Source organism: Crocodylus siamensis, chromosome 7 (assembly GCF_052110815.1).
Source record: "Crocodylus siamensis isolate JL-2025a chromosome 7, ASM5211081v1, whole genome shotgun sequence".
Taxonomy (NCBI): domain Eukaryota; kingdom Metazoa; phylum Chordata; order Crocodylia; family Crocodylidae; genus Crocodylus; species Crocodylus siamensis.
This window is the reverse complement of record NC_143401.1, coordinates 45,863,935-45,877,432: the sequence shown is the minus strand read 5'-3', so window position 1 is coordinate 45,877,432 and position 13,498 is coordinate 45,863,935. Positions and strand designations below refer to the sequence as shown.

The 13,498-nt window shown below is 46.0% G+C and overlaps 1 long non-coding RNA gene across 1 annotated transcript; it reads right to left on the bottom strand.

Moving 5' to 3' along the window:
- On the bottom strand, positions 1 to 653 carry LOC149859750 (uncharacterized). Its single transcript, XR_016443425.1, has 3 exons — positions 538 to 653; positions 377 to 446; positions 1 to 118 (listed from the first exon to the last, which is right to left on the bottom strand). It is a non-coding gene; the product is annotated as an uncharacterized LOC149859750 (long non-coding RNA).
- Positions 654 to 13,498: the final 12,845 nt, after the last annotated feature.

The following is a 13,498-nucleotide window of genomic DNA, read 5'->3' as shown; positions in this document are numbered from 1 at the left end:
CTCGTTGTAATGTGTGGGTCATTGTCCAGGAAGCCGAAGCCTGCCTCGAGACACCACTGCCGAAGCCGCCAGTTGGTCTCTTGGATGCAGTTCTCATGCCGTCTTCCGCGTCCGTTCACTGGTAGGATGGAAGAGAATACCACCTGTGCACCAAATTCCCTCAGCACGCCGCCCAGAGCCTGGTAGTCCGCCATCAGGTGATCGGGGGTTCTCCTGGCCGCATCATTAGTACCCACATGGACAAGGACCATGGGGTAGTAATCGGTGGGCTTGATCCTGGCCTGGATTACCTCCGTCACATCCTGAATCTTAGCTCCAGGCAGGCAGTAGACCTCTCGTGCTGAAGGGTCCTGGCGACAAATGGGCCCTTCCGTACCTCTCAGGATGGAATCGCCTATGACGAGCACGCGTCTCCTCCTCTTCTGGGTCCTCTCGGATCTCTTGAGCTGTTTGGAGTGTGAAGAATGTGGCATTTCTTCCTGCCCAAGGGTTTCCTCCTCCCTTTCCATCTCCTGCAGAGTCACCAAGGCCTCGTACCTGTTCTCCAGTCGGACTGGAGAAGCTTGTACCTGCTCGCTGCGAGCTGCTCCGGTCCTGGCTGTGACCGTCTGCCACTCTGCTGTGGAGGTCCTTCCCTGGGCTGCTTCTTTCTTGGGTGCCTGGTCCTGCAGGGAAAGGAAATAAGTGTCAATTTCCTCCTCCGCCTCCCTGATCCCCCTCAGCCTGCTAACCTCCTCCTGGAGCTCCCTCACCTGTGCCTCCAGAGCCCTAAGCCGGGCACCTGCCGGACAGGTGTGGGGGCTCCCAATCTCTGCCCCCCCCGGCCCTGCTGGGGATCCCCCGCAGGCCGGGAGGTAGGGGGACATCAGCTCCCCCATTGGCTCGGTCTGGGTGGAGGCCTCAGACCAGCCCCGGTTAGCCTTGTCCCCCTGGGCAGAGGCCCTAGCAGCACTCCTCGTATACATCCTTCTAAGCTGCTATTTGTAGACCTGTGTGGTGTCTACGTCCTACCCGTACAGGAGTCCCACTCCTGGCCCTCCCAGCCCGCCCGCTGGCGCGAACGCCTGCGCAAACGCCGGCGCGCTCTTACAGAGTGTGCCTGTTTGCGCGCTCTGTTCGCGCTGCGCGGCTCGGAAGCGCGGCTCCCTACCGGCTCAGCTATATGGGACCCGGAGGGCTTCACAACATGTGTTGCTATATAACGAAGCTCAGTGACTGTCAAGATAGCTCAAGAATTCTTACTCCTGGCTGTCAGTAAAACATACAAAAAGTGGTGAGGAGTAGGTATTCTATGTTGCATCAGTATTAGGTTATGGCAGGGGTATAACTACAATATCCTTGGTTCTTTACCCAATGTGTTATATCATTGGACAAGTATTGAGACACTATTTCATTAGTAAGAGCATTGCCAGCAGATTCAGGGAAGTGATTATTCCCTTCAATTTGACACTAGTGAAGCCACCTCTGGAGTCTAGTTTTGGGTTCCTCACTGTTTTGTGCCACTGTATCCAGTCTTGGGTTCCCCACTACAGGAAGGATGTGGATAAACTGGAGAGAGTCCAGCAGAGAGCAATAAGAGTGGTGAGGGGGCTGGGGCACATGACTTATGAGGAGAAGCTGAGGGAACTGGGCTTATTTAGTCTGTAGAAGAGAAGACTGAGAGACTTCCAGAGGGTTCCAAAGAGGATGGAACTAGTTTGTTCTCAGCGGTGGCATGTGACAGAACAAGGAGCAATAGTCTTAAGTTACAGTAAGGGAAGTTTAGGTTAGATATTAGGAAAAACTTTCTCACAAGGAGGGTAGTAAAGCAAGTTACCCAAAAAGGTTGTGGACTCTCCAGCCTTGGAGGTTTTTAAGCTCTGGCTAGACAAAGACTTGGCTGGGATGATGTAGTTGGGGATGGTCCTGCTTTGAGCAGGGGGTTCGACTAAATGAACTCCAGAAGTCCCTTCTAACCCTCATTTTCTATGGTTCTATTAAAATCAGCTAAGACTCCCATCCAATATGCTGTCTTTGAAATGTATATGTTGTTTGATACTTATTTGTGAGATACCAAACAAAAGCAAATTGCATTGGTTCATTTATCCTTGATAGCTTCCTGCATGAGAGGAACCTAGAGTAAATTGTTGGTAATTTTTTATCTCATTAGAACTGGGTCAGTTTTTTTACTCCAAGGTTGCATCTAATTCTAGTCAAACAGTTTAAACCCTATGTGATGTTTATGTACAACTCTGTACTTTCTGAGTATTAGGTTGAAATTGTTGTAAAGCACATGATGAGCAGCGGTGTAGTATAACAGCACTAGATTTTGTGTTCAGACAAGTGTTTCGGTACAGCAAGGCCTACAAGCTGTAGTGTAGACACAACCTGTTGTTGAAAAGCACTCTTGCTGCTGCCATTATTATTGCTTGTCTATCAGTGCTTTCAGATTCTCAGCATAAATCCTTGTCATCTTGAGAATATATTTTTTAATTATATACAGCATATGGCATCTCAGGCATTTTCATTTGTTTATTAATATAAAAAGTGGGATGTCTGAACAGCAGACCCATCACCCAATCAAAGGGTCATAGTACCTTCATTTTGATATCTTGGTGTTGATGCACAGGCACTGGAATAGACAACCAAAAGGAGGCCTTCAGAAAATCCTACTTTTTGAAGCTGTAAAATAGGAGTACAGTTGAGAAGTAAGAGGGGCTTTCTTGGTAGGTTCTTGAGCTCAATGGCTCCTAGGTCTCCTCTAGTAGTTTCATAGTTTCATAGTAGCTAGAGTCGGAAGTGACCTAGGTAGATCATCTAGTCCGACCCCCTGCCTTAGCAGGAAAGAGCACCGGGGTCAGATGACCCCGGCAAGGTGCTCATCTAACTTTCTTTTAAAAATCCCCAGGCTAGGAGCCTGCACCACTTCCCCTGGAAGCTGGTTCCAGGCCCTAGCCGCCCTGACTGTGAAGTAGCGCCTCCTAATATCTAATCTAAACTTACCCTCCGCCAGTTTGTGACCGTTATTCCTGGTCACTCCTGGCAGCGCACGGGGGAACAGGGACTCCCCCAATACCTGCTGATCCCCCCTGACCAGTTTGTAGCAGGCCACAAGGTCCCCCCTTAACCTTCTCTTGTGGAGGCTAAACAGGTTCAGGTCCCGTAGCCTATCCTCATAAGGCCTGCCCTGCTGACCCCTGATCATACGAGTGGCCCTCCTCTGAACTCTTTCCATATTGTCCACGTCCCTCTTGAAGTGTGGCGCCCAGAACTGGACGCAGTACTCCAGCTGCGGCCTGACCAGTGCCGCATAGAGGGGGAGGATCACCTCCCTGGACCTGCTCGAGATGCATCTGTGGATGCATGACAGGGTACGATTGGCCTTCTTGACTGCCTCCCCACACTGCCGGCCCATGTTCATCGTGGAGTCAATGACGACTCCAAGATCCTTTTCCGTCTCCGTGCTGGCAAGAGGGGAGTTCCCCAACCTGTAAGTGTGGTGCCGGTTCTTCCTCCCCATGTGCAACACCTTGCACTTATCAGTGTTAAACCCTATTCTCATCCGCCCACCGTTGCAACCTGTCAAGGTCAGTTTGTAGCCTATTGCACCCTTCTAGTGCACCCACATCCCTCCACATCTTAGTGTCATCAGCAAACTTGAACAGGGTGCTTTCTACCCCCTCATCCAAGTCACTGATGAAGATGTTGAACAGTGCGGGCCTGAGGACCGAGCCCTGCGGAACCCCACTGCCCACTTCCTTCCAGGTCGAGAAGAACCCATCCACTACCACCCTCTGGGTGCGGCCCTCCAACCAGTTGGCGACCCATTTGACCGTGTGGGCATCGACACCACAGTCTCCCAGCTTTTTGATGAGGACAGGGTGAGAGACAGTGTCGAAAGCCTTCCGGAAGTCCAAAAAGACTACATCCACAGCAACCCCTGCGTCTAATGATTTGGTGACCTGATCGTAAAAGGCCACCAGGTTGGTCTGACAAGACCTGCCACTGATGAACCCATGTTGGTTGCCCCTGAGCATGCATTCCCCCGCAAGGCCCTCCTGGATGTGTGCCAGGATAATTTTTTCAAAGAGCTTACCCGGGATTGAGGTCAGACTAACTGGCCTGTAATTTCCCGGGTCCTCTTTTTTTCCCTTTTTGAAGATAGGGACCACATTGGCCCTCTTCCAGTCCTCAGTATATTTGCATCATTCCAGATCTCAGAGCAGTGAAGGATTAAACAAGTGCAACTGTGGCTTAAAACTATTAGAGGGATGGCCCACAATTTTGTCTCTAGTCCCTTGTCCAAGGAGCTTACATTTTTAAGGACTTAAATTTAAAGGTGTATTTAGTGCTGCATGTTGATAACCAAAGCAAAGGTATTGGGAAGGTGCCATTAGTAAAGTTGTTCTGACCCAATCTGAACCCAATTATGGAGACTGTTGTTCCATGGGAAAGCAGAAAAAGTAGATGTTTGCAGCCGTTCATTGGAGGAGGTGGCTAGCTTGGGCCTGGTAGAAATTGGCTGTACTCCCCTAGACAGCTAAGAGAAAAGCTCTTAGAGATGCATCTACCCTGTGGACTTCCCTGAGCTGGAGAATGTGGGATGGAAAAGACTGAAGTTACAACAGCAGAAGGTTGTCTTCCCTGTGCTGACAAGATGGATAGTTTTCTCCTATGCACAAGGACTGAAGCCAGAAGGCTTGAGAGCTGGAGGATCGGTAGGGGAGGGACTTCTCTAAGCTGGAGCTAGAGGGCCAGACAGCGTAATGAGAGACAACACCCACATGGATAGCATGGAGAATACTAACTAAGAAAAGCAGAGACTTAGTTGAGGATGCCAGTTGGTATCAAACAGGCAGAAGAAGAGCTATGTGCATGAATGGGGGCAATGGGCACTGAGACAACCTTCCCCAAAGAGTAATCAAGGATTATAATTGAGCTATCTCAATTTACACCTGTGTGAATGAGATCAAAAAGAATAATCCGGAATTAAGCACAGGACTAGCAGTCCAAAGCAGTAGTGTTACCTAGGGGTGGGCAAGTGGGGCACCCCCCTAACTTAGAGGAGCACCTCAGTGGTGGCTATTGGTGAGACTGCATGGCAGCAGCAGCAGCTCGTGAATGCAGATCCTAGGCAGTGGCATCAGCAACCATGCTGTGGGAATCCTGTATGACAGCAGCACCCCAGCAACTCCTGCCCCCCTGCTTTCTGCTTAAAAATAACTACTTGAAAATAGTAGTTATGCTTCTGGTCAAGAATTCTGGTGTTATACCTGTGTTATTTATTATCCTGTGTCCTTGTGTAAGTCATTCTATGCCTTAGGTTCTCTGTCTCCCATAGCTGGAGGTATTTATTCAGAATTCCTTCAGTGTACATTATAGATAGAGCAACAGAGATGCTGACATGCTAAGTGGTGTTCTGTGGTTATTTTAAAGTAAAAAAAATCCAGTTTTTTGTGGAAAGGTGGAAGTATGAAAAAATGTAAAAATGTTAGCTTAGTATGTCTCTCTTACTCTTGCTGGGACATATTCTTGTGTAATTTTAGAATGTTTCATTCATGTATGTTTTGTACAGAGGCTCTTGCAGCTTGTTTAATGAGTCATAATTGTCATGCCAGTTTCATTTCAATTACTTTTTGCTTTTCTTTCCAAAACAATTCTTAGTCATGACAACAACATATTAAAGAATTAAATCTGTTAAAACTTAGTGCATTCCTCAAACTATTAAGCAACCAAGGATTATTACAGCTATTGTCTTGAGTGCTTAATCATAGGCTATTTTAAGGCTGTTCATTTCTGAAGATAATGAAGATTTTTCAAGTTAACTATTTCATATTTTTGTAAAGATATGAATGTTTGATTTTAGATGCTTCTACTGTGAGTACTATGAGTAGTTCTTCAGCATGTGCATTAGTTTTGCATAGCCTAAATTACAGGGTGAACTACTGACTGAATCCTGCTCCTTCTGAAGTCAGAGTTCTACTTTTTACAAGAGCAGGATTGATTTCTGTAGGCTTAATCCTCCAAGTTTTTGTGCAAATAGCTTCATTATTATTCTGGTTGTGCCCACAAAGAATGAAAACAAGCATGAGTTGAGATTGCAGGACACGGCCATGTGGCCTTTATTTCCATTCATATTCTGTGGTGAGTTTAGGACTTTACTGAAATCAGTAGTAAAACTCATGTTTGCTTTAATGGATCAGAATCTCACCTTTACTTCTTTTGAAACACAGACATTCTTTTGCAACTTTTCTAAGTCATGTGTCTGATTTTTATTTACAGGGCATGGAAAGTTAACAATGGAAATCTTCCTTGTATAAGCAAAAGAGGTTGGAGATGATGCTAAAATTCCTGGTAGCTTCACTAGTCTTCGCAACTATACAAGCTGAACCTGATTTCTAAGATAATGATGGAAGGGCCCAGATGGATCTGAATGTTAACTCAGGTCAGAGCTGATGCAACAGTGGCACAATCCTTTCACTGTAGGTATACAAGCTAGGAATAGGTGTGGTGTGGTTGCTTTCAGCACTCTTCATTGTCAAACTAGTTTTGGCTTGTTCCTGTCTTAGGAAAAGCCTCACACAACAAAAACTGAGCCCGACAAAAAGGAAGTGCTTAAGTGTGTTGATAATATCTCCTATATTAACAGAAAACAAATAGACACAACCCAAACCTGCATGAACTGCTAGAGGGAGTTCACCCTTTGCATGTTTACTTTCAGAGCTGTAATTGCTGTTGCCTGGGACATGCTCCCAGGAGCAAAGGGATTTAAAGTATCCCCCGTCATGATCAAAGCCCACATATATGCAGTACTTTGTCTTAAATGATTCAAGAAACAATTATGTGAATAGAATTAATAAATGAAAATGGTTGGAATGTGCCAGAGCAATGAATAGAAACAAGGAACAATGTGTAAAATGATGATTGTATTTACCCAAATCCAAGATGACTTTGAATTTAAGATGATCCCCCTAATAGGTTCTAGATGTGGAAAATTTATAAATTAGTTATAATTTTTCATGTTGAGAATCTAAATTCCAGGTGGAAGTCTTAATTTTTTTCCCCACCACAACTGCAGTGGAAGGTGGTAGTGGGGCAGGTGACAAAAGAATCCTGTCTGCCACCCCTACACTTGCACCCCCACACACTTAAGGTGCCTGCATGCCCCATGTCTACCCCACAGTGCCTGTACCTGCTCCCACATGCCCCCCAACAGTAGACCCCCTTCCCACCTGCTCCCCAACACCTATCACTTCCTGTGGGGCTATCACTCCCTGGCAGCTGTCCTCCGCACCACTTCCTCTCCCTGCTGCATGCCCTCTGCACTGCCTCTCCCCTGCTGTTTTGAATGCCCCTGCTGTCTGCCCCCTGAGCCCCCTTCTGTCACTGCTTATGTTCCTCTGCAGCTCCAGCTCCTGTTGGGGCCCCACTCCAGTCAGGGGTAGAGAACATGGAGCATGTGTTACCATTGGCCCCAGCCCAGCCATGCAGCAATTGTTGCAGTGGTGGCAGCTTCAGCCCTGGCCCTAAAGCTGGGCCCAGAGCTGTCACTACCAATGTGTGGCTGGTCTGGGGCCAGAGGCAGCATATGCTCTGTTCTCCATGCCACTTACTAAAGCAGTGGCTGTTGATCCAATTCCAACCCCAGGTTGGGGGCCACAGCTGCTTCCCCCTTCATTTCCCCACACCCCTTTTCATATATACATGTACTCAAATTTAAAACAAGGGGCTTTTGTTTCCCTATTTTGAATTGGGAGGAAAAAATCCTCATCTTGGATTTGGATAAATAAAGTATATTTATTCACATTGCCTGTGCATCATAAAAACTTTAGGTTATTGTGGAACTCTGCCTTCTCCTGCAAGTAGGCCCGCAACAGTGAGAGAGCTACGTGGAGTTCTATGCCACTTGCATTGTTTAATGGGAATCAGAAACTAAGCCAGAGTTCTACTGCATTAACAAATTGTCTTTAACATGTCCCTTGTTTATGTCCTGGGGAATATTGCACAATATGCTTTTAAAAATAAATTTAACTTATCTCTGCTTAAAAGAGCTCATAATCTACCTTGTTATATGTAGACAATGTTCGGCAAAATGGAGCCCCATTCTATGTTTGATGGTCTCCAGGTTTTACCTTTGTATAAATAATGATAGTAATAAAAATGCTCAAAATGGTTCTGCATTGTGAGGTGACCATTTGGTTAATCTAATAAATGTTGAATAGAGTAGATATTGAGAGATGTGATGGCATCTCTGTCTTCTATATTTGACACAACTCAGATTCTCTGAGTCCTTCAGAATACAAGATTGACATTTGAATGGTTCATGTCACAAGAACTTGCTGGTTAGGCTTCAGCTGGAGTATTTTTGTGGGGTTCTAGGCTCTGTGTTTTAAGGTTGTAGAAAAACTGGAGAGGAGGCAAACAGAGAGAGGGGCTGGGATGTAAGCTATACAAGAAAAGATGGGAGAGACCTGGATGAGCGTAGGTCAGAGGAAAGGAAATTAAGGGGGAACCAGATAGCAGTTTTCAAATATTGGAAGGCTGCCATAAAGAAGAGAGGTTTTTCTTTGTCCCAGCTGGCAGGACATGAAGCAATAGATTTTAAGTTGCAAAAAAGCAGCTCTAAATTAGATCTCAAAAAAAAAGAAAAGAAAAAAGAAAGGAAAAGAAAAGAAACCTGCAGGTTAAAACAGTAGGACAGTGAAACAAACAACTCAGGGAAGCTATGGAATTTCCTTCATTGGGGATTTTCATGAAGAAGCTGGATAAGCATTTGTCTGGTATGATTTAGGAATATTGCACCCTGTATTTGTGTAGATGGCCCCTTAAGTCCCTTTCAGCCCCATGATTCTAAGAAGCCAGATAAAACATTATAGCTTAAAATTAAAATTTATGCTGGTTATGTTACATTGTAATCTCTTATCCATGTTCTGCCCAGGTTAGTTCTGCAGCTAATGCAGTAGATACCCCTCCCAGTCTTCATTTCCTGCTATTTTGTTCCCACTCCCTGACTCCTCCTCTCTTCCTTCCTGCTCTCCCCCAATACTCTTTCATTCCTGTATTGCTGTGTATGACACCACTATTGTTGGACTGATTCTTTCTCTCACAGCAAGGATTTTTTGTTTTTACAGTGTTGCTGTTCTCCATTAATTGTAGATATAAATACTATAATCCCAAAATCTAGATCTTTCCCAAAGTCATTCAGTCTGTGCCCTAAATTTACATCCATTTTTTAATCTTGATACAATTTGTAATTTACAGGTATGACATTGAAACTACCTGATTTCACCCTTTTATAAGAATATTTAGTTTATTTTATCATTACAGGTTTTCCTTGCTTTATTCTTTACATGTTGTCCCAGGGCAAGGGGAAGATATGAGCCCTGAAGAGCTAAAGGGGGACCCTGGAGGACAATACACCCCAGGGAGAATGAGAAGAAAGGGGGAATGAACAAAAACATCTTGCCGGCTGCAGGAACCACGGCAGAGCTGGAAGCGGTGGCAGGACCCACGCGGCTCATTAGCCGCAGTTTTTTTTAAAGTGGAAGCAGCTGGGGAAAAGGGGGAGGAGAGCCGGCCCAGAAGCATAAGAAGGGGAGACAACAAGGCAGCAGGGGAGGAGAGGTGGCGAGAGAGCACCGAAAGAGGGACCCCTGGACCCACCGAGGAGGTAGGGGAACCGGGGAACACTGCTCACAGGACAGAAAAGGGTCCGGAGCTGCTCCCATCTAGAGACGCTGCCGCCGGACTGAGAAGGACCCAGGTATCCCGGCTATATATAACCCTTGGGCCACAAAGAGAGCCTACAGGAGAGACCTCATCAACGGAGACGGGGGCGGCGGATCGTCGGGGAAAGAGGTAGCCAATCGAGAGGCCAGTTAAGACCCTCACGTCCAGGACAGAGGACCCAGGAGGGAGCCCATCGAGGGAACGTTTCTTCGCTGAGGGACATTTAGGGCAGACATGCGTGAGGATACACCTCGGGCTGAGGGAGGTAGCACTAGGGGGGGTAGTTGGTGAAAGGGAGCACGCCACTACTAGGCGCTCCAGGGTAGTGATCTAGGGAGTATTGAGAAGAGGCAAACAATTGTCAGTCTCTTTTCTTTTCGTTGTATTAATTGTTATTTTACCCTGGACACCGGAGTAAAAGTGAGACAGGGCTACTAAGGGCTCAAGAGTTAGGGGCTTAGGTTTATGTAGCCCTCATCCTGACTCCAGCAAGAACCAGGGAGACCCCACATATAGACAGGGTTGGCCGCTGACAACAACAGAAGCACGCCGTCGAGGCTGGGTATAGGGCGAGGTACAGGGGAGGTTGGAACCTCACAAAGAACATCACACCTCGGCCTGGGGTAGCCGGAATCAGACGGTCAGACCTCTCCACCACTCAGATATCATCAAAGTCGTGGCAGGTGGGATTAGGAGGGGAGAAGACCACCCGAGGTAGGAGACCGTGGCCCCACACCTTTGAGGGACGGAGCGAAAGGTTATCATCAAATCCCAGGGCCGGGCGGTGAGGGACCGTATGATCGAGGCCCGACGGGTGCACATGTGTTCCTGGAAAACAGTGCATAACTCAAATTTGCATAAAGGGAACCCACTTTGCAGTGTAACAAATAGGGATACATTCCAAGACCTCAACTGTACTGACCTCCAGGCCCATTTCTACCAGTTTTACAAGACAATTTTGGTACTCACCAACAGTAGAAGCACAGGGCACTATCATAATGGGGATGGCAACTACAGAAACATGTGTCACAGACAATGAGTGAGGAGCACAGATCCACACAGGAGACTATAGTTTGGTCCATGTCACTCCCACAATGCACCACCCAAAGCAGCTGACTGCAGGCTTCCACCACATCAATTGCATAAGAGTGAATTTACTTCACATGTAACAAATTTTTTTATATAAAAAGGATCATCACATAAGAGCGAATTCACACATACAGAACCCGCATAAAGCAAAGGAAACCTGTACTTAGTAAGTTACATGCCTCCCCTGCGAAGTTAATTCTTGATTTGAGAATAAGTGTTACACACCTGTGTTACACACAGTCTATGACTAGACTAGAAGAGGCACAGAGTAAAAACCTCCATGCCCTCTACCCAGCACTGACTTCTTCAAAAGGTTGTTGGATGTTATGGGTCATATAACAGTGGTGTTCATTTACTATGTCACAGACCAGAGTGCGTTGCCCCACTATTATGATGATATATGGTAAGGATGGAGTGGGGAGGTATCACCTATATCAGGGGTAGCCACCCTGCAGCATGCACAGGAAGCCACCCATTAGATCAGGGAGCAGACAGGCAGCACAGTGGCAGATAGGGCAGGAAGCAGACAGCAGAACAGCTGATCAGGACAGAAACATAGGGCAGGAAACAGGAAGCAGTGCCAGAGACTGAGCAGGGGAAGGGGATAAGAGCGTCACTCAGGGAGGGTGCAGGGCTAATTTGTGGCCTGCCTGCTCCCACTGACCTGCTGCCAGGGTGAACTTAAGAAAATGTTTCTTATAGTTGAACCATTAGATAATGATGCAAGGGTATAAATGGTTGAAAAGAGCCAAGGCTTTAGGATATTACCTCTGGCAATAAATTGATAACAGCTGATGACCTGTGCAAAATAGTAATTATTTTAGTTTACAGATATTTGATTACATTTTCCTCAGTACTGCATAATCTTTTTTGGAGTTGATTGATAAATGGATGCTTGGTATAATAAGTGATGATAGTATCCACAAAAACAAGTATCCCTGTCTTTGTAGGGCCAAGAGGTAAAGAATCTGTAAATAGATTACTTTTCTATTACCCCACAAAGACAGGGATACTTTGATGATACCACAAAGACAAGGCTTCAGATCTATCACCATGAGAGTCCTCAGCCACCAGTGCTCTATCCATTTGCCAATGTATTTTACAATAGAACCCCTGAGACTTAACAAGTGTTACCTGTCAGCTCCGTGTTCTTGGGGAACCCTGACACAGGACACAGACTGTCTGACTTGCAAAGAATTTCCACCCCACCCACCTAAACAGAAACTGATTAAGATGCAGTGAGAGACGCACCTAAAACCATCCAGATAAGGGTGACAGAAGTGAAACAACTGCCATAGGTCTCATTTGCATCTGAGATGGGACCAGATGACCATTCATTTACATGAGAGATGGAGAACAGAAAGGCTGAAGCAGGCAGAGACTGGAGTGAATTCTGGGATCAGTGAAGCAGGGGAACACTGCATGATGGGGAATCTGTGTTCCAAATGCTAATCAACCCTCACACCCAGCTCCGCATTTATCAGACCAGTTCTAATGTGGATTTACAAAGGACTTTTCCTCCCCCTCCCCCACCCACACACCTCTAAGCAAAAGTAAGTTTACTAGGTATCTCGGGCCGTACACTTCCCGGTCCCACTATAGGAGGCCTGTGTAAACTTAATTGGCTAAAACTCGGTTGCTGGGTTAGGGAATGCTGAGGCAATAAACCGAGTCAGTGGGGTATGGATAACATTTGAACAATGGTACAGGGTTCATCACAGCGTCCAGCCTGTTGGAGCCCTGACCACAAGTGTTGTCATACTTTTCTCGAGACAACTGATGGAAGTCCTCTCTGCAACAGGTTACGAACACTCCAATAATTGCCTTAAGTCTGTTAAAAGACTATAGTAAGATCTGGAAAAGTCATGCTAAGCTGAGGCTTGTTCACAACAAGTAAAAATCCAAAACCCTGATGCTGCAAGCTATTGTTTCTGAAGACACCAGGAGATATCCCATCAAGTATATGTGCTATCCATAGGAATGTCAAGCTGGGTCCTAAGTATGTGTTTTCTGTGTCAATCAGGTTCCTGAGATGTTCCAATCAGATAACCCATTGTCAATAGAAAAGACAATTTGATTTATGCTATTGAGAATGCTTGAAAGAAGCTGAACTGAAGGTATAAAAATCTGTAAAAGAAGCAGCAGTGTGTGCTGACACCACCTGTTTTCTTCTGGAGAGGCTGCAGGAGGCAGATCGTCTCCCTTCAAGGATCGTGCTGAGAACTTTGACCTGTCAGCTTTGCAACCCCAGTGCCTTGGACTGGTGAGATCCCAGCTCACTCTCTCTTTCTCTTCTCTCTCTCTCAGCATAGATTTCTGAACCTGAACTGTATTAGTTAAGCTTGAGCTAAGTTTCCCCAAATACTTAGTGAAACCAGGGTATACTGTGACTGTTTGTATTTGTTTTTCCTTTGCATGTCTATTACTACTAGTGTTATTATATATTTTATCTACTTAGCAATAAATAACTTTTATAGTCAAACTGGTGGTAACTGAGTATATGTTTCCTTCTTTACTTCTTTTTCCCCACTTGCTCTGCAGCAACGCTTCTTTTACCTAAGCTGAAGATCCCTGTGAAGCCCAGAAATACTGTGGGGTCTGCTCATCAAGAGGCTAAAAGATTGGGATGTGTTGAGTTTGAAACACATAAGGGGATCAGCTTGTACAGGCTGATTGACCCAGTTTGGCTCAAACGTGCCCT